General features: G+C 36.8%; 1 protein-coding gene and 1 pseudogene across 3 annotated transcripts in view; one reads left to right on the top strand and one right to left on the bottom strand.

Moving 5' to 3' along the window:
* AGTR1 (angiotensin II receptor type 1) overlaps positions 1-16,320 on the bottom strand; it is a 50,340-nt gene extending 34,020 nt beyond the window's left edge. Inside the window, exons 1-3 of one of the 3 annotated variants that reach the window (XR_001104869.3) lie at positions 15,921-16,006; positions 6,312-6,395; positions 3,676-5,200 (exon numbers count right to left, since the gene is read on the bottom strand). The gene's annotated coding sequence lies outside the window, so the exon portion shown is untranslated. Of the gene's footprint in view, positions 1-3,675; positions 5,201-6,311; positions 6,396-15,920; positions 16,007-16,098 lie in introns of those variants that run through there. The other 2 variants (XM_012437150.2, XM_012437151.3) reach the window with 2 other exon arrangements.
* Positions 16,321-18,134: 1,814 nt separating this feature from the next.
* LOC105706628 (large ribosomal subunit protein eL38-like) lies at positions 18,135-18,346 on the top strand (annotated as a pseudogene).
* Positions 18,347-18,646: the final 300 nt, after the last annotated feature.

Here is an 18,646-nt window from a genome sequence, read left to right as displayed (position 1 = left end):
ACTAACTTCTAGGTCATGATAGTTGCAAACTGAAATGCCATCGGGATTTGGGCAGTTAAATAACTGAAATGCCACTGGGATCTAAGCAGTTAACACCTTATACTGAAATACCCAGTATCAGGCATTAAAGAGTGGTAGAGTCTGTGGCAAATAGGAAAGTTTATATATTGCCCTATGTAAAACCATTCAGATTTTAAAGAGAAATTTAAAACAGCCCTGTCTGAACAAAACCTGTCTACCTGTGGTTCCAAAGCCCTTTTTGGCTACCAGTTGTGGTCAATAGGACCACAAGGACATTTTCTAAGTCATATTGTTTTTTTCTACTTCTTTTCCAAATATATTCTCAAGCTTGGGTATGTGACTGACTCCACATCAGGACAAGAATACTCAATTGATCAAATCTAATTACATTTGCTTCCCAACTAAATTGTATATCACCTTCCCCTCTTGTGATGGTTCCTCTTGGGTCCTCGGCATCTGATTATTGCAAACCTAATTGATTTGCGACATTTCATTAATAAAGTTAACTAAAACTAATTATACATATTGAATAAAAGTTTCCTGTGAAATGAATTTTTCTATTTAGCTTAAGGGTTCTTAATTGTTAGACTGAATTGCTGAAGAAGATTTCAGAATTACTTTCTCTTGGGATATATATATATATATATATATATATATATATATATATATATAATGAATATATATATATATATATATATATATATATATTCATTCCTCACCTCCAACCAATATGGATTGATGGTGATACCATAGAAACCAAAAAAGAAAAAAAATGATTAAATATGAAAGTTAAAAATATTGAAGCATTGTCCTAAGAAAAAAACCCTGCAAAATAGGTCACACAGATGTCTTTAAGATGTTAAATTAGGTCTGTTACATTTGTCACATTATCTTAAGGAGTTTAAAATTCAAATTTTCATATTTATTCACATTTATTGTTTTATTCATAGTGTAGGTTTTTCCTTCACTTAATTAGTGCATATTGTATTTCTCTTTCAGAGAGTAAGTTTTGTCTAATTCATCCATCGATTTAAATCTACATTCTAGCTGAAGTCCAGGGGAAGCCTCCTACTACCTCAGTTGCCCCAAACTCAGCTGATACATTGTGAGTCAGTATTTTTCACAGGACCATTTCCAATGCTCCCTATTTGTTTAGTCATGTATAGATAAACATGCTATAAGTGAAAGGAAGACTAGCATTCATTAATGGTTCAGTGTTGAATAAAATATGGCTGGCCCATTACTGTTATACAATAATCTTATGTATAACATGAGATGCTCTTATGATTAGTAACTTGAATTTGCATTGCTTTCACTTTGCTAAAGCAGACAGGATTTCTTGCTTTGCATTGTTCAGGAAGACACTAAGCTGTTGTATCTTCCCATTCTGTTCACTGACCAGGCTGGAGGGACCAGGAGGCAGCAAACTGCCCACCTTATTTTTCCTCTTTGATGGGGGAATATTACTGAGGAGTAAAGGTGTAAGCTCTGGGTCAAAAGACAGCTCTTACCTCCCCACTGTAGAATGGCTCTGGTTTTTTTAATGGTGTCCATACTGTGTGCAGAAGTATTTTGGCCTTGCCTAGATGTGGGGAGGAAAAATGCTGCTTTGGATTGGATTTTGGACCTGCAATACTACATTGCTCCTGTTGAGCCAGTTCTCTGGGTGAGTCTAACATTTGTTTAGATTTGGGAAAGGCATTAAGGCCCGGTTTCAGATAAATAGTTATTTTCCACCAGGTCTGCACTGTATTATTACATTTCTGAGATATACTAGATCTTTCTGGAATTTAAAAAATGACTCATACATTTAAATCTTCTTAAAAGGAATAACTAATTGATGGAAAAAGACAACAGCTCTCTTGATTCTAGCTAAAAGCTTTTCCTGTCAGCAAAACAGAGCCTCTAAATTTAAAAGCTATTTCTTTGAGCTCTTTTAATTGTTAAAAATATTAATATTGGTTGGGTACAGTGGTTCGTGCCTGTAATCCAAGCACTTTGGGAGGCTGAGGTGGGAGGATCACTTGAGGCCAGGGGTTCATGAGCAACCTAGGCATTGTAGCAAGACCCCATATCTACATAAAATTAAAAAAAATAATTAGCTGTGCACGGAGCATGTGCCTGTAGTCCTGGATACTTGGAAGGACGAGATGGGAGGATGGCTTGAGCCCAGGAGTTTAAGGCTGCAGTGAAGTATGATCATGCCACTACACTCCAGCCTAGAGGACAAAGTGAGACTTTGTCTCAAAAAAACTATCTATCTATCATCTATCTCTATCTAAATCTAATTTAAATTACTATTTTCTATAGAATTATGTGTTAAGTACATCTAGCTATATTATTTAAGCAAAGAAAGAATGTTACTGTGAATTATGTGAATAGGTTATTTGGAGTAAACATGTTTCATAAAGCATGCTTCATATCTGTTTATTAAAAAAAAAAACCCAGAACACAAATGGCTAGCATTTATCTTGCTTTTGTTTTCTGTAAGATACTGAGATTAATATTTTAAAATTCCAAACTGGGTTCAAACTTATATTATTTATGCTTTCATTGAAAAATGATACTATTAAATATGTAAAGGAAATATCAGATGGATATTTATGTCCTTTTTAAACAGATAGTTATATAGCTATTTCAAACCCTTGATGCTTTGATGACTCAAAGACAAATTTGTTTTTAATTTCTTTCCTTGTATAACACATGATCATTAGTCTAGGAACTAAATGTAATTGAACTGCTAGGTATGAGTGACCGGAAAGTAATTGAGACTCATTTTATTAATGGGATCATATTAGTGACAAATAGTGACTAAGAACTTTAAGAATATAGCAGGGCAATTATATTGATGAAAAATGAAAAACTTGTTATCTGTGACTGTGTGAGTCTATTTTTATGTTGCTATAAAGGAATATCTGAAACTGGGTAATTTATAAAGAAAGAGCTTTAACTGATTCTTGGTTCTGCAGGCTTACAAGAAGCATGGTGTTAACTTCTGCTTCTGGTGAAGCCACAGGAGGTTTACAATCATGGCAGACGGTGATAGGGAACTAGCATGTCACATGGCGAGAGCAGAAGCAAGAGAGAGTGGGGAGGTGCCACAGTCTCAGAGAAAGTACTTATTTATTACCATGGGAAGGCTACCAAGCCATTCATGAGAGATCCACCCACAGGATCTGAACACCTCCCACCCAGTCCCACCTCCAACACTGGGGATCACATTTCCACAGGAGATTTGGAGAAGACAAATATCCAAACCATATCAGTGATATGCAATTTAAATAAAAATAAAAGCTTCGAATATGTACATTTTTATTAAAAAAAGAAGTGTTCTAGTACTTTTGGCTCTCCAACTGTTTAAAAAATCAGCTTTAATTATGTCTATGTGATGGAGAAATGTTTATCATTATTGGAATACTTAATCTTACAGAAAGAAATGAGTAAGGAAGAAAATATTGGCCGTTAAAAATGATCCTACATCTTTTTTACTTCTGCTTACTTGAAGCTGTCAGCAATGTCGGTAACCAAGGCAACAGCCATATATTTTAGTTCTTACCTCAATGTAACCGTGAGTACTTCTCACAAAGTTAAAAAAATCAAGAACCTCAACTTTAGAAAAGCACATGAAACATTTCTCTCTCTCTCTCTTTCTCTCTCTCCATATATAAATATATATAAATATATATATATATAATTATTTTTTGAGATGGAGTCTCTCTCTGTCACCCAGGCTGGAATGCAATGGCACAATTTTGGCTCAGTGCAACCTCTACCTCCCGGGTTCAAGCCATTCTCCTGCCTCAGCCTCCTGAGTAGCTGGAATTACAGGTGCACCCCACCACGTCTGGCTCATTTTTGTACTTTTAGTAGAGATGGGGTTTCACCATGTTTGTCAGGCTGGACTCAAGCTCCTGACCTCATGATCTGCCCACCTACACCTCCCAAAGTGATGGGGTTACAGGTATGAGCCACCATGCCCAGCCAATTCTATACATTTTAATATGCAAACAGGAAAAAGAAAATGTGGCCTGTGAGAGCTACACATAAGATAATCTAACACTGAGAAATTTGGAATTTCAAAAATATTAAATATTTCCCAAATAAGTTGAAAAGAGCAGAAAACTTTCTTACCAAGTGGCCATGAAAGTCTGCTGCAATATTAATATATTTGTTTACAGAAGTACTGCCCAATAGTACTTCCTATGATAGAAATGTTCTATATCTGTGCTGTCTACTAACCACATGTATCTACTGAGCACTTGAGACTCAGTAGATACAACAGAGAGTGCAACAGAAAAGCTGAGTTTTTAAATTTTATTTAATTGTAATACATTTATATTTAAATGTAAATAGCCACATATAGTAAATGGATACCATACTGGATGGTGCAGGTGTATAAATTTTAAGCCACTGAATGTGGTTCTTTAGTTATTTAATTGTGCCAACCAGGTTTTTCCCATTTGTCATGAGTAGATTTCAGAATGAATTTTTTGGTTCTGTAAAACAAGCTCTGAAATGCTGTTTACACATCACTGGTTTAAATCAATAAGAGATCAGAGTTCTGTAGTTTTAAGTTGGTAAAAGTTTTAAAGGGAGATTGCAAAGTTCAGAAGGTCCTTTTGTGAACACTTTTTGTATTTCAGTATACTGCTCACAGATTGGGATAGGGCTTTGGAGATTATTTACAGGAAACCGAGGGCAAAGTTGCTAATTAGTGTTAGAATTGGTATAACATCAGTTCTGTGACGAACAAAAAATAGCTTCTTAGAATTAAGTATGTTTTGCTTATTCATCTGAAAGTTAAGGGTTTGAAAAAGTTGAAAATTTTACAGAATGTTTTCTTCCGTGTTTTGTTATTCCTAAGCAAAAAATCAGTTATTTTGGAAGTTTTGCTACAATGTGTGAATGTTAGAAACCAAAGACTTCCCAAATACAGTACAAGGAAGGCTGATTTCAAGAATTATCCAGCAGGAACCCCCTGGGTTAACTGTCCTGCTTTTTCTGCTATTGGGCTGATTGGGTATCATGGACAAAAACTTCTTCTGTTCGATAGTTTTAAGATGTAAAATAAAGTATACTGTCTTCGTGTCATCCTAGGATATGTATCTTAATACACTCTTTCCAGAGCTGGATTTTTGCTGAAAACATGTACAGTTCAAATTCCCAAGCTTTTCTATACCTAAAAAAAAAAACAAAATCAGAAAAAAACCTTCCAAAACAAAACATCCCTAAAGATATCCATTGACAGAACTCTGTAAAGCATTACTATTTTTATCTCTAAGATCAAAGCTCTTCTAAATCATTTTCTAACACCACCACTGTGGAGTACCTTCCAGAAAAATTATTCCTACTTGCCAATCTATTATAGCAAAGAAGCGTCACCTCTAATATTTACCTACCCACCCAGCTCCTACCTATTCTAACTATCCTTTACTTTGATGAAATGGGAGCACAACACATTCAGAATAGGACAAGCTACTCTTCATTTTCCCTGGAGGGGACTAGGAGAAGCTGAGGGTTTGTTCTTTGAGCTGAGTTTTTGTTAGGGGGAAAAAAATCCTATTAGGTAAATCCTGGACTCTTGCTATGAAAAATATCATGCAGGCCCATGTAACAAATGTTAGATAGACAAAGTAGTCCTGGCTAACGCTGCTGTGCTCCACACCAGGTTGTGAGAGAGTTTAATGCCCTGCCCTGTGACTCATGCCCGTCAAAAGGCAAGAAGGCACCTCCATCTCCAATTTCACATTGTCTTTTTTGCTATATCTAATCACTGGAGGAAGGTGGAAGTATGTGAGAATGAGACTCTGAGACATGTGGGTTTACTGAAGGTGAACAGGTCAACTGTTAAGGTTTGTGGTCTTAAGACTTCTGAAAAAGAGCTCTGGGGCTTCGGAGAACCCAAATCACCCAGGAAGTGGGTGACAAGAGAATACAGTCATTTCCCTCCTGGTCCTCTTAACCTCTACACAGGATGAACACTGCTCAGAGCAATAACCTGTGGTTACATGGAGTCCTTGGCAAAGGACTTTCTCACATGATTCATCATCAGTACATGAATGGAAATAGCTTAGTAATTCTGATGTTATTTACACTTAAAGCCATATAAATACATACGTTCTTAATCTGTAATTGGAGGGGATGTGGTTAAGACAGGGATTTCATTATTTTCTGCTTCCTCTACTTCTTTCATAAGACAATGACATGTGTGGGCTCTTGTGCTCTCCCCACCGCTGACACGTTAGAGAAAACTACTGACAAACACACTGCTGTAGACGTAAGGCATTTACCTGGGGCAGACCTTCTGGGATGGCATCAGCGAGCTAATCAGATAAAAACCCAGCCATTTTAGATCAATTTGTCAAATATCAAACCTAGAACGGAAAATAGAAAGATTAAAGCAATTCACTGAATATAGTCAGGTTTTTATTTTTGAATTTACAGAGTAAGCTTCAACACTGCATCTTAAGAATGTTTTTGAAGGAATTAAACCGTCTGGTTCACATCGAGAACATATTTTTCCTTATATAGAGTTAGATTGTATTAAGCAGCAGGCACAGGTTCTTATCATCTTCCTGCCTGTGGTCAACATCTTCCCCAATGCCCTTGTAGATATACATTAGGCAAAGAGAAAAAGAATATTTTGAGGTAAAATAGTGTAGTCTTATTCTAAGCCACTTCCTTCTATAGACATGGCTACTAAACATAAGAATATGAAAATAGATTGGATTGTTACTTGTGAATCTATAACTAAACTTGGTTAAATGATTCTACTTTTAGTATAAAGCTTATGCAAATTTTATTTTACCATAATTTTAAAAATACCTTTTTAAAAGTTTACCTATTCTCTTTTCTTTTTCATTTATACGACACATGCCAGTGTGTCGTATAAATGTCAAGTTACAGAAGGATGTAAAACAAAAGTAAACATATCCTTACCCTCTATTACTTTTCTCTGCATCTACTTCCCAGAGGTACCACTGATAATTACCTATGCCTCCTTCTAGGACTTGCACACGCAGGCATATAAATATGTATATTCATAAAAAATACATACACATGCATATAAATATGTATATCCATAGTTTTTTCTTTCTATACATCATAGTATTTTCTTCTTTGCTTTATTTATTTTACTTATCGTGGCTAGCAGATTTCCTACATCAGCATATATAAATCTGCCTCATTCATTCTGATGACTGTACAATATTTCATTGATTGTACTGACACATAATTTATGTAACCAGTCTGCTATTAATGAGCCTTAATCTTTTTTTTTTCAGTTTTCCTTTTGGCTGCTACAAAAATGTCTCAATAATAATATTTATATATATGCATTTTTATACTTACATGAATATATTAGTAGAATAACTTCTAAACAGATTGTTGAACCAAATTGTTTGTATATGCTAAGTTTTTGATAGATATTTACAAAATGTCCTCTATTAAGGTTACACCAATTTATAATACCAAGAAACTAGATTTTACCATTTTTCTTTATCTGATAAGTAAAAAGGTATATCTTTGTTTTGCTTGCATTTCGTTAATTATGAATGAGATTGAACTTCTTTTCATTTTCCTTTTGTTTCCATAGATATTCTCCTACTAGTTTGCTCAGCCATGGCTTTTGCTCATGTTTCAATTAGGTGGTTTATTGTTTCTCACATTAAAGAGCTCACGTTATATTAAGGAAACTTCAATTTTACATGTAATGGCTGGCAAATAGCTTTCCTAGGTTCCTTGTTTATGGTACTTTTTTACTCTTATTAGCATTTATTTTTATGTAGTCAAATTCATCAATATTTTTCATTATATACAGGAGGATTTTTTAAATAATAATTTTTATTTAAAGTTGAAGAGTTATTCAAGAAGACTGTATATAGGTTAGTTTTTAAACAACTAGGCATATCAACTTTAGCACTGTTATGCAGAATAATGTTAGCATTAGAAAGCTCTATTAACAAAAGAAATTTCACATAAAATGATTTCTTCTATAGAATACCGTGACGATGTGAATTCTGTGGACTCTTTGTAAGGCACTGGTGTACCTTAGAAAAAAAATTTACAAAAAGGGTCAGATTTGTAGTACCATTCTCCAGAGAGTTAATAGTAGTTGTCTAGTACCTACAATCTAGAGTGAGTTATAAATAAAGTAATAGAAATTCCAAGAAAAATAGAAAGTGAAAAATATAAAATCAAGAGAGATTCATTTTAGAAAATTCTGTAGGTATATACAAAAAAAAAAAAAAAGAAAAAAAATCGTCCTCAAAGCTCTTAAGATGTATTGTATATTCTTCCTAATTTTTCTTATTGGCTCTATAGATATGCATGCATTTAAAAATATGTAAGTGATTTTACTAACAAAACAACCCTAACAAAATTAAATGAATTTTATTAAGATGCCAATAACCCAAGACCTTAATGGCACCTTGACAAGCATCTACAAAGTATACACATACATGGGATCACACTTATGATTCATGTGTTACACACCGATTTTTTCACTTACAATTATCTTTCCTTGCCATTATTTTAAAATATATAAATTATACATTACATTTTATATTCATATAAAAAATATAACAACCATAATGTTCTATTATATGTCTTAACTTAATGGAAATTAAAAGGAATATGAATAATTGTGTGTTCTCTCAAAAATCCATTCTGATAACTCAATAGATAAAAGGCCAGGACATACTCAAGAAATCATTACCCAAGAATCACATCAAACTGTATTACATTCATGATAAAGTGGCAGCAATTAACTGTGTAACTGAGGGCTGGGAGACATCATCATACAATGTGTTTTATATGAGTGACATCATTTGAATGAGAAGGAGAGTCAGATTATTAAAGCTGGGTTAATGTAAAATTCTCATTCTAAGGGCAGAAGCATTTGAATTGAATGGCAAGAAGAATTTGAGTTAAAAAGTAAAGTATATGTGCTGATAAAATTGTAAGTGTGAAGGGAAGTATATATGCTGATAGAGTTGTTAAATGTATGAAATTTACTAGGAAAAAAACGCTATGCTATGAGATTTTTTTCCAGCTCTTAAAAAGAATACCTTGTACAGATTGTATTCAGCCACCAGGGGACTCTTAAGGGCTATAGAGGGTAATCACTAGTATTTTATTTTTTATTAGTACTAAGAAACTCAGCCTCCTATGGGTAGGATATCTTTTGGGTATTTCTCCTCCTTTCAAACTTCCACTACTTGTCATGATGGCAGCCCTGGATTGATTTTGCCCTAACCCATAACTTACAAATTAGATGTCATAATATCAGTGCTACCTGAATATCTACAGTTCTAGATTCAAGCAGCTGGTGAAATGTTATCTCCTACAAATTTTCTCAATACCATTGAAAAACTGGCTGCTCAGTCCTGTTGGCACAGCTTTCCCCTCAAACATGATCATAGGGAACCCATACACATCTCTCTTTTGACCAACATCAATAAGCCCCTGTCAAAACAGGAGACATTTGGACAGACCCAACTGATGGCTGTCAGAGAATCTACCTGCACTGGGTGAAACAGTTCAGGGGCTGAATCATTTGTGAAGCCACTGGCTTAAAATACATCATCACTTGCTTGAGTACTGACTGGTTAGTAACTATATTTTACTATGTTTTTGTAAATCATGCTTGTAGCAAATAAGCATTTATTTAAAAACTGAAAAAGTAATACGTAATTTGAGTTGGAATGCTGAACAGTCTATGTATATGTAGAAAATAGAAAATAACTTGTTCAATCCAAGAGAGAATTTCGTTTATAGCATGAAAGCACCAAAAGGTAAACAGAAAATTTTGGATTTTTATGGGAAAAAATAGAGATATAAAAAACTGTTATTATTATTAGGGACAGGGTCTTTCCCTGTTACTCAGGCTGGAGTGCAATAGTGTGATCATGGCTAACTGCAGCCCAGGCTTAAGCGATCCTCCCACCTCAGCCTCCTGAGTAGTTGGGACTACAGGTGTGTGCCACCATGCTCAGGTAATTTTTAATTTTTTTGTAGAGATGGGGGTCTCAGTTTTTTGCCTAAGCTGGTCTCAAACTAAGGAGGTGTCAAGTGATCCTCTGTTTTTGGCCTTCCAAAGTGCTGGGATTACAGGTGCGAGCTACCACGCCTGGGCTCAAAGGTTAGTTTTTAAAAGTATGTCATCTACTATTTTTTAAAAATGCTTTATTGAAATATAATTGATATATAAAAAGTAGTCACATAAAATATATTTTAGTGGATTTGGACAGGCTGTCATAGTTTTGGTATTTTTTCCAACAGTTGAAGGAATTTCTAGAATTTCCCATTATTTCACTTAAAAGTAAGATGACAGGAAAACATTAGACCAAAATGGAATAGATCTTGTTTGCTTTTTTAAAAAAAATCTATGAGGGAAACAGAATTTGATCTCAAATTAAAACCTTAAACAAATTTTCAAATAATTAGTTTGTCTTAAAAAGAGGTAGCTTAGTTTTGAACAGACACTGTAAGTAATAGCTAAGAGTACAGGCAATGGAATTAGAATTCTTATGTTTACGCCTCGACTGTATCAGTTGCTGCTTTTGGGTAAGCTACTTATCTCATTATTACTCAGTATCCCAATCTATAAAATGAAGATAGAACAGTAACTATCTCACAGGGTTGTTGTGAGGATTAAGTAAAAAACATTTAAAGACTGAACATTGAATGTTTATGTACTCAATAAACATTAGATTTATTAAAAATGTTAGTTAAGAGCCAAGAAAACACCTCTTCATAATTATTCTAAACAAGCCACAGGTACTGTAGACTGTTTTTATTTTAACCTTAATGTGCATTTGAATCACCTGAGGATCTTGCTACAATGCAGATTCTTATGCAATCAATGGGTCTGAACAGGGTCTGAGATTCTGCAGGTCCAGCAAACTCTCAGGTGATACCCAAGATGCTGATACGGGGATTGTGATACGTGAGATAATTTTAGATGGTTTCCTGCTAATTGGTAATACAATGTGTCTCAACAGGGGGAATGAGGACAGGGGCAGAAAAGAAGGTGTGGATGAAATGTACAGATTTCATATGCCCCCTGTGTGATTCCAGTATTCTTGTCTTATTGCCACTGCCACCTTAAGAATCACTGATTTGATATTTCAACCTTTTATTTGTTTATTTTCTTTCCTTACTCTTTCTTCCACTTTACCTGTGCCATTGCTGCTGTACACTGAAAAACTGTATTTATGCTTAGCTCTTCAATTAGCAAGACTAAAGCATCAAATTTCTTATTGTAATAGGATAGTGTACCCTAAGTGAGATTAGAAAAATTATTTCTTAACATTTCTTTTTTTAAAATACAAGGATCTAAAAATATATTTAACATTTTCTAAAGTTAGCCAAAACTAAACAAATAAGCAACAAACAGGCAAGCAAGTGACTTTGTGGAACATTTAGTAAAAGAAAACAAGGATGCATTAGGTGTGGTCCGTACTATCAAAGGAGTTATAATCTCACGAGGAGGGGAAAGGAGCATTGGTTATTACAGAAGTGGCCAGAACCAAACAGTGTGACCACTTTAGACATTCCATTTGGTCTGAAAGGCAGGACAGAAGGAGGGGCCATTTTTAAATGGTTTCCCACCCTACTGGCATTAGACTATTAGAAATATGTCTAAATAAGTGTTTAGTCTGACTACTATCTCTCTATAGCAAAGACAATTTTTATACTTTGGCGTGTGTCCTCAGGGCCTAATATCACTCAGATCCACAGTATTTTCTCTGTAAGTATCTGCAACTGTTGTTGATATATTTCATAGACATAATTCTTCACTTTCCAAAGTAGATAAGAGGAGCTCTGACTAATATAGAATGAGAAAATATCTAAATTAACTTAGTAAATTAGCAACAACAAATTCTCTTTAAAAGTACACAATCAGACCGGGTGCAGTGGCTCATATCTGTAATCCCAGCACTTTGGGAGGCCGAGGCAGGCAGATCACTTGAAGTCAGGAGTTGGAGACCAGCCTGGCCAACATGGCAAAACCTCGTCTCTCTAAAAATACAAAAATTAGCCAGGTGTGGTGGTCTGTACCTGTAATCCCAGCTACTAGAGAGGCTGAGGCAGGAGAATCACTTAAACCTGGAGACAGAGGTTGCAGTGAGCCGAGATCATGCCACTGCATTCCAGCCTGGGCAACAGAGCAAAACTCTGCCCCCCACCGAAAAAAAAAAAAAGAAAAAAGTACACAATCATATGTGTATTTCTCAATATTCTTATTTTGTAGTTAAACATAGAGTACTTAAATCCATTGATTTAAATAAAATTTCTACGTTATTTGGTGAAGATGCAGGCATCTATGTATGTATAGGTGGACAAGAAATCATATCAAAGCTGACTTAAACTGAAAGATTATTAATTCTATGATTTTAAGTTTTAAGGACATCTAGAATTGAGACTCGAAATAGGAAGTCACATTGCAATAACAGGAAACAAGGCACACTCATTTCTTACCAATTTTCCAAACTTTTAAATGTTAGAAAAATAATTAAATGTCAGACTAACAACACAATTAAAAATATTATTGAGAATAGGAAGGAGACTGACAATCACTGACAGATTCTAGACATTTGTTTCTACTTAAGACAGAGAATGCACCTATTGAGGAAACAAACAAACAAAATAAAAACAAATTCAAACCCTTCTAAAGTAACTAGAAGAATAATGTAAAGTAATGCAAACATACATTTATACTACATGAATTACTTGTACTTAAATATTTTGAAAGACAATTTTGATTTTCATATGCAAGAAATTTTTTTCCCTCCTGTGAGCATCTGCTATGGTGGGAAAGAAAAATCAGAGAGCAAATATTTTAATGTTAATATAACCACAGCTAGCAGCAATAGTCACTAGTCCTTTATGACTGTTCTAAACATATACTTTGTTTTCTATTTCCGGTTGTGTAACTTGTCACTAATGTAATAACTAGTGAAACATCTGGCACTTTATAGTTCTTTAAATTATAAGGTTTTTTTTTTTTTTCCCTGTGATTGAAACATTGTATTTTAGAGCTTTAATAGGATGTTGGTAGTCGCTTGCCAATTCAGTTGAATATTACCTAAAGTCCCTATAGATATTCCTTGATTTAAGATGGCTTCATATATTAAGCTATTAAAAAGTTGAGTTTTAGAAGCTAAAGTTCATATCATGAATAAAACAAAATATAAAGTGATAACTAAATTTAGGATAGAAATCGATCACATTCCCTGTTGCTTATCGGAGATTGAGTGTACTGCTTTAACAAGTACCTAGGTGAAAATAAACCGCAGGATCCAATGATCTTAGGCAATTTTGAAAATGAAACATTAGGACTATTTTGAAGAAAAATAATCGCGTTTTCCAATCCTTATGTATTGAAAAGCTAATTTGTCAGTTTGCTAGATAACGTGGGAGAAAAGTGTTCCTAACCTAGGCTTGGACACTTGGTCACATTTTGTTGCTCTGTCTCCATATTTGTTTATTGCCACAGCATATGTTTAAAACAGCGTTTTAATCTTTACAACACTTGGACTTACTTCAAACTTCTAAACACGATTCTTAATCTGGTAGCCTACTTGGGAGACTCTGGCAATCTCCATCATGACTGAACAGAAAAGGGCTAGGTAAACTGGTAAGCGTGGGGACGGAGGGCAGGAGCTCCCATTAAGCAGCCAAAACACGTAAATGTGAGGGGTCACTATTTTTGTCCCTGTAACAAATTCGAAAGCAAAATACAGCAACTCTCAGTTATCTGTTTGAAAGGGCACTGTGGCGGCACACATAAAATGATAGCAGACATGCATCATGCATTTAAACTATGAGTTTTAAATTCCTTCTCAGCTAAGTATTTTTCCTGGGCTTTGGGTAAGTAGCAGATTAAACTTGTCTTCCTTATTTTCCCTCTAGGGTAGGGGAAAGTTAGTCATTAGTGTTAATCAGTCATAAATGAAATAACAGCAGTAATAAGTAGCAGCAGGAATAAAAACCAAAACAAAATTATATACACACATACACACACAACTCTGACCCCAAACTCAAAAGAAAAAGAAAACTGAGAAACCTGTTCAGCCCACAGATTTGTCCTTTTTTGAATACTGACCCAGGGTAAGAGAGAGAAAGATTTAAACTTAGAATGCTGTGGGACAGGAGCATTGCCACAGCACCGATGACCGAAAGACATTTTTGCAAATTGCAAGGAAGACAAGTCTTCCATTGGCATCAGTGGAACCAGTGAAAGAAAACCAGTTTTCTTCTGAGTTGGATGATGAACAGTTGATTCAGTTTAAGGTCAAAGAAGAGCAGAACCAGAAATCAAGGCCTCAGGATGGGAATAAAGAACAATGCAGTCAGGGGAAAAAAGGTGCGGGGGGCGGGGGCAGGTGGAGACAGAGTGGATAACAGACTTGAAACTAAGACTCACAAAACTTAAGCAGATGTTGAGACTTAGCAATTATGACTGGCAGCTTCTATAACCTAGCCTTAAGCTTAGACTTTTATTTTAAAGCAATAACCAGAAAAAAAAAATAAAAAGAAATTACGGAATTATATCACTGGAGGGGATCTTACGGGCAGAGACTTGAGGTTCAGAGTTGTTAAATGATGCTCCTGCTATCACACAACCAGTTAAGTGGGAGTCTCCATTTCCCTCTCCCCATGCTCTCCTGCCCCTACACTGTCAGGAAGGGTGGTGGAGAGGAAGGAAGGTACCAGGGCATCACTACGGAATACATCACAGCCTGAGGACAGGCTATGCATGTGGGGCCTTTATAGCTAAGGAAACACCAGAAAAGACAAGGGCAGTATGGCAGTTTCTTTCTTAGAGAAAGAAGACTTGTAAGGGGGTTAAAGAATTTACTATGGGAAATAAACACCTGGAGAGCCAAGATCCTCAGGTGGTAACTAACAAGAGAATCATGTTGGGATACAGCACCTTCAGGAGGAAGCACAAGTTTCTCAACAAAGTAATAAAATAGATCAATAGGGTGCCAAATTCCCTGCCTCTTACTTTCTCTTCTCAGAATGACACAGGAAATAAATGTAGCCAAGTCCCAAATTTGATCCTAGGGGAAAGTGAGCACCCAAACTTTCATTAAGAGAAGGCACCTGAGGGCTGGGAGTAGGTTTTTAATACTTAACGAGGCTATTAGCAAACGAAGAGAAAAGGCCCAGGTGAGTTCAATAGCCAGGTCACAAACGGTAGCCCTAAAAGCAGTGCAGAAGGAGACGCTTGGAAGAAGAATTGCTGCTGTCTTCGAGGGGCTCTAGCAGGCTGGTACTGTGAAGACGTTGACCCGGACATTTAAGAAAATTGGAGGATGGAGTGGAGTGCCGAGCGGTGAGTGAGCAGTGGCCTGCCAGAGGCTCTGTTTAGCCCTGGAAGCCAGAAGACCTTTTGCTAAAATCCTGTCTTAGTTACACATATGCACAGGCTCAGGCTGTAGGGATTGGGGTGTGGAGACCTCCTGCTTCTCCTTCCTCAGTTTGATAATTCAAAGGGCATCTGGAAAGCCTGAGGGTGGGAGAGGTTGGCCCAGGTTGGAGCGACGTCCCGTGTCTGGGACCCACTGCTATGGTTTGCAGGGGGAGAGGTAAGGGGAGGTGAGCAATGCTGGGACGCAAAGGGCATGGATGGGGACACTCAACTTCGCCTCAAAAGTAGCACAACTTTTAAACGAACGCTCTGCAGAGTCATACTGGCTTCCACTCAGATGATGGCTAAAAGACAAGAGTTAACTAAAAGCCTCAGGAAGAAAGTTTATTGAATTGTAAATTATTTCTGTAGATTTCTTGCTTGCACGCGGAAGAGTTTGGTCAAAATGGGATTGAGAATTTCAGGGCAGGTGGCAAACAAACCCCCCTTGCTCCCTCCCATTCCAGAAGCCCCTCACCTGATTTGGGAAAGTGTGGCCAGCTCCAGGGGCAAGCGCTGACCAGAACTATGGTCGCTCTTTCCTTGGTCACCGAGAGCTTCCCCGCATAGAGCCAGCAGTTAGGACACCGTGACATGAAACTTAGCACCCCACCCTGTAGTCCCCCAAGCACGCCCGGCGGTCGGCGCGGACTCACCCGCGCCCCTGGCGCTGCGTCACGTCCCGCCGAGGGCCGGCTGCGCTGGTGCGGGTCTCCAGCCCGCAGCCTCGGCGTCCCGGCTGTGCGCCCTCACTCGCTGGGTCCGCTCCAGCGGCTGCCCATCAATCACCGCCCCGGCCCGGCAGAACTGCTGGCGGCACGCCGGTCCAGACGTCCTGTCACTCGCTGCCTGGGGTCCTGGCTGTCAGGCGCAGGGATCATCGGCGAGGAGACAGCTCCGAATTTATAGTGAGGGGCGTTGCTGCTGCTTGGGTTCCGGGGACGAGGCTCTGTTTTGCATTCCCTCCTCCTCCGCCCCGCCCCGGGAGACCCTCCCGGCCCAACTCCTCCCTCTTAGGATCCTGACGGCAGCAAGGATGCCACACTAGTCCCGTGTCAACTATCAGATCAGCGTTCACCTGGCCCCGAACCCCGCCTAGCGAGGGGTCGTGAGGGAGAGTGAGCTGGGGGTACAGGAGTATCCTTTCCGGCGGAGATTCATGTTCCTTAACTTTTTTTTTTTTTTTTTTTAAACTTGGAAAACTTTTAAGGACAAATTAGGGAACTTCTTTCTCTTTCCTATGAGTAATTTGAATTTGGTAATACCGTTGTGGATCATAGATTACATGGATTAATTCCAGGGTTATGAAATTGAAGGGTGGACAATCATTTCCTCCTATTGGACACTCTATCCAAGTTGCATTTTTAAAAATGTATTTAAAAGCACCCAACAAATGTTTAAAGAAGGAATAATATCGGTTCTTCACAAACTCTTCCAAAAAATAGAAGAGTAAGAATGATTTCCCAACTCATGTAATGAGGCCAGTATCACCCTGATATCAAAACTAGATAAAGACATCGCGAGAAGACTACAGTTCAACATTTCTTATGAGTATAGATGAAAATTCTCAACAACCCCGTTTCTACTAAAAAATACAAAAATTAGCTGGGCGTTGTGGCGCGCGCCTGTGGTCCCAGCTACTCGGGAGGCTGAGGCAGGAGAATTGCTTGAACCCAGGAAGCGGAGGTTGCAGTGAGCCGAGATTGTGCCACTGCACTCCAGCCTGGCCCCTGGAGACAGAGTGAGACTCTTAAAAAAAAAAAAAAAAATTCTTAACAAAATGCTGGTAAATTGAATCCAATAACAAATAAAAGGAGTATACACCATGGTCAAGCGAGATTGATGCCAGAAAGCAGTATTAAATTAGTTTACCAAAAATCAGTTAATGTTTGATAGGTGAGTAGGGTGACAAAAGTTTATAGTAATCTATTGTATATTTCAGAGTAGCTAGGAGAGAATAATTTGAATGTTTCTAGCATAAAGAAAAGACTAATATTTAAGGTGATGGATATCCCAATTGCACTGATCTGATCTTTACAAATTACATGAATGCATTAAATTATTGCATGTACCTCAAAATATATACATTTGTTGTGTATCAATGAAAAATAAAAGAAGGAAAAAATATGAATAAAGGACAAAACCCACATGATTGTTGAAACAAAATTTTAAAAAGCATTTGACAAAATTCAACGCTTTTTCATGCTAACACTCAACAAACTAGGAATAGAAACTTCCTCAAACTATAAAGTTTATTATGAAAAACTTAACTAATATCATACCTAATGTTGAAAGACAACATTTTTATGTCTAAGATCAGGAACAAGACAAAGATGTCTGGTCTTCCCATTTCCATTTAACTCTGTACTAAAGGTTCTACTGAGGGCAATTGGGCAAGAAAAAAAGATAAATGGCATCCAGATTAGAAAGGAAGTAAAACAAATTCTGTTTGTAGATGACATGCTCTTGTATTAAGAAAGCCCCAAGGAATCAACTAATTAACTATTAGAGCTAATAAACAAGTTGAGCAAAGTTTTAGAATACAAGATCAATATACAAAAATCAGTTGTATTTCTATATACTAGCAATAAACAATCAACAAATGGAATTAAGGAACAATTCCACTGTTTGCTTTCACCACTTGCTGTGTGGGTCTGTGTGCTCTCCCTGCTTGCCATGCCACCATGCCGCCATGCCTCCAAAAGTTAAGGAAATCAAGGACTTTCTGCTTACAGCCAGGTGAAATGTGCCAGATCTGTCAAGGTCAAGAAAAAGAAGAATAATGTGAAGTTTAAAGTTTGATGCAGCAGATACCTTCATACATTAGTCATTACAGACAAAGAGAAGGCAGAGAAGCTGAAGCAGTTCTGGCACCCTGGTTTGTTAGGGAAGGAAATGAAATGAACCAGACACACTGATTTGAACTCTATTAAAAATTTAAAAATTCTAAGATAAAAACAGTTTTACCATAGATCAAAAAAGTAAAAATGCTAAGAAATAAATTTAACAAAAGGGTATAAAACATGTACTCTAAAAACAACAAAAAAATGTTGAAATAAAGTAGACCTACATAAATGAAATGACATTCCATGTTCCTGGATTAGAAGATTTAATATTGTTAAAATGCCATTAATCCTCAAATCATCTACAGGTTACACAAAATCTCTACAGAACCAGCAAGCTTTTATTACAGAAATGAATGGA

This window comes from Aotus nancymaae, unplaced genomic scaffold (genome assembly GCF_030222135.1).
Source record: "Aotus nancymaae isolate 86718 unplaced genomic scaffold, 86718_ANA_hifiasm-v0.15.2.pri h1tg000019l, whole genome shotgun sequence".
Classification (NCBI taxonomy): domain Eukaryota; kingdom Metazoa; phylum Chordata; class Mammalia; order Primates; family Aotidae; genus Aotus; species Aotus nancymaae.
The sequence above is the reverse complement of the archived record's forward strand: the minus strand, read 5'-3'. Positions and strand labels throughout refer to the sequence as shown.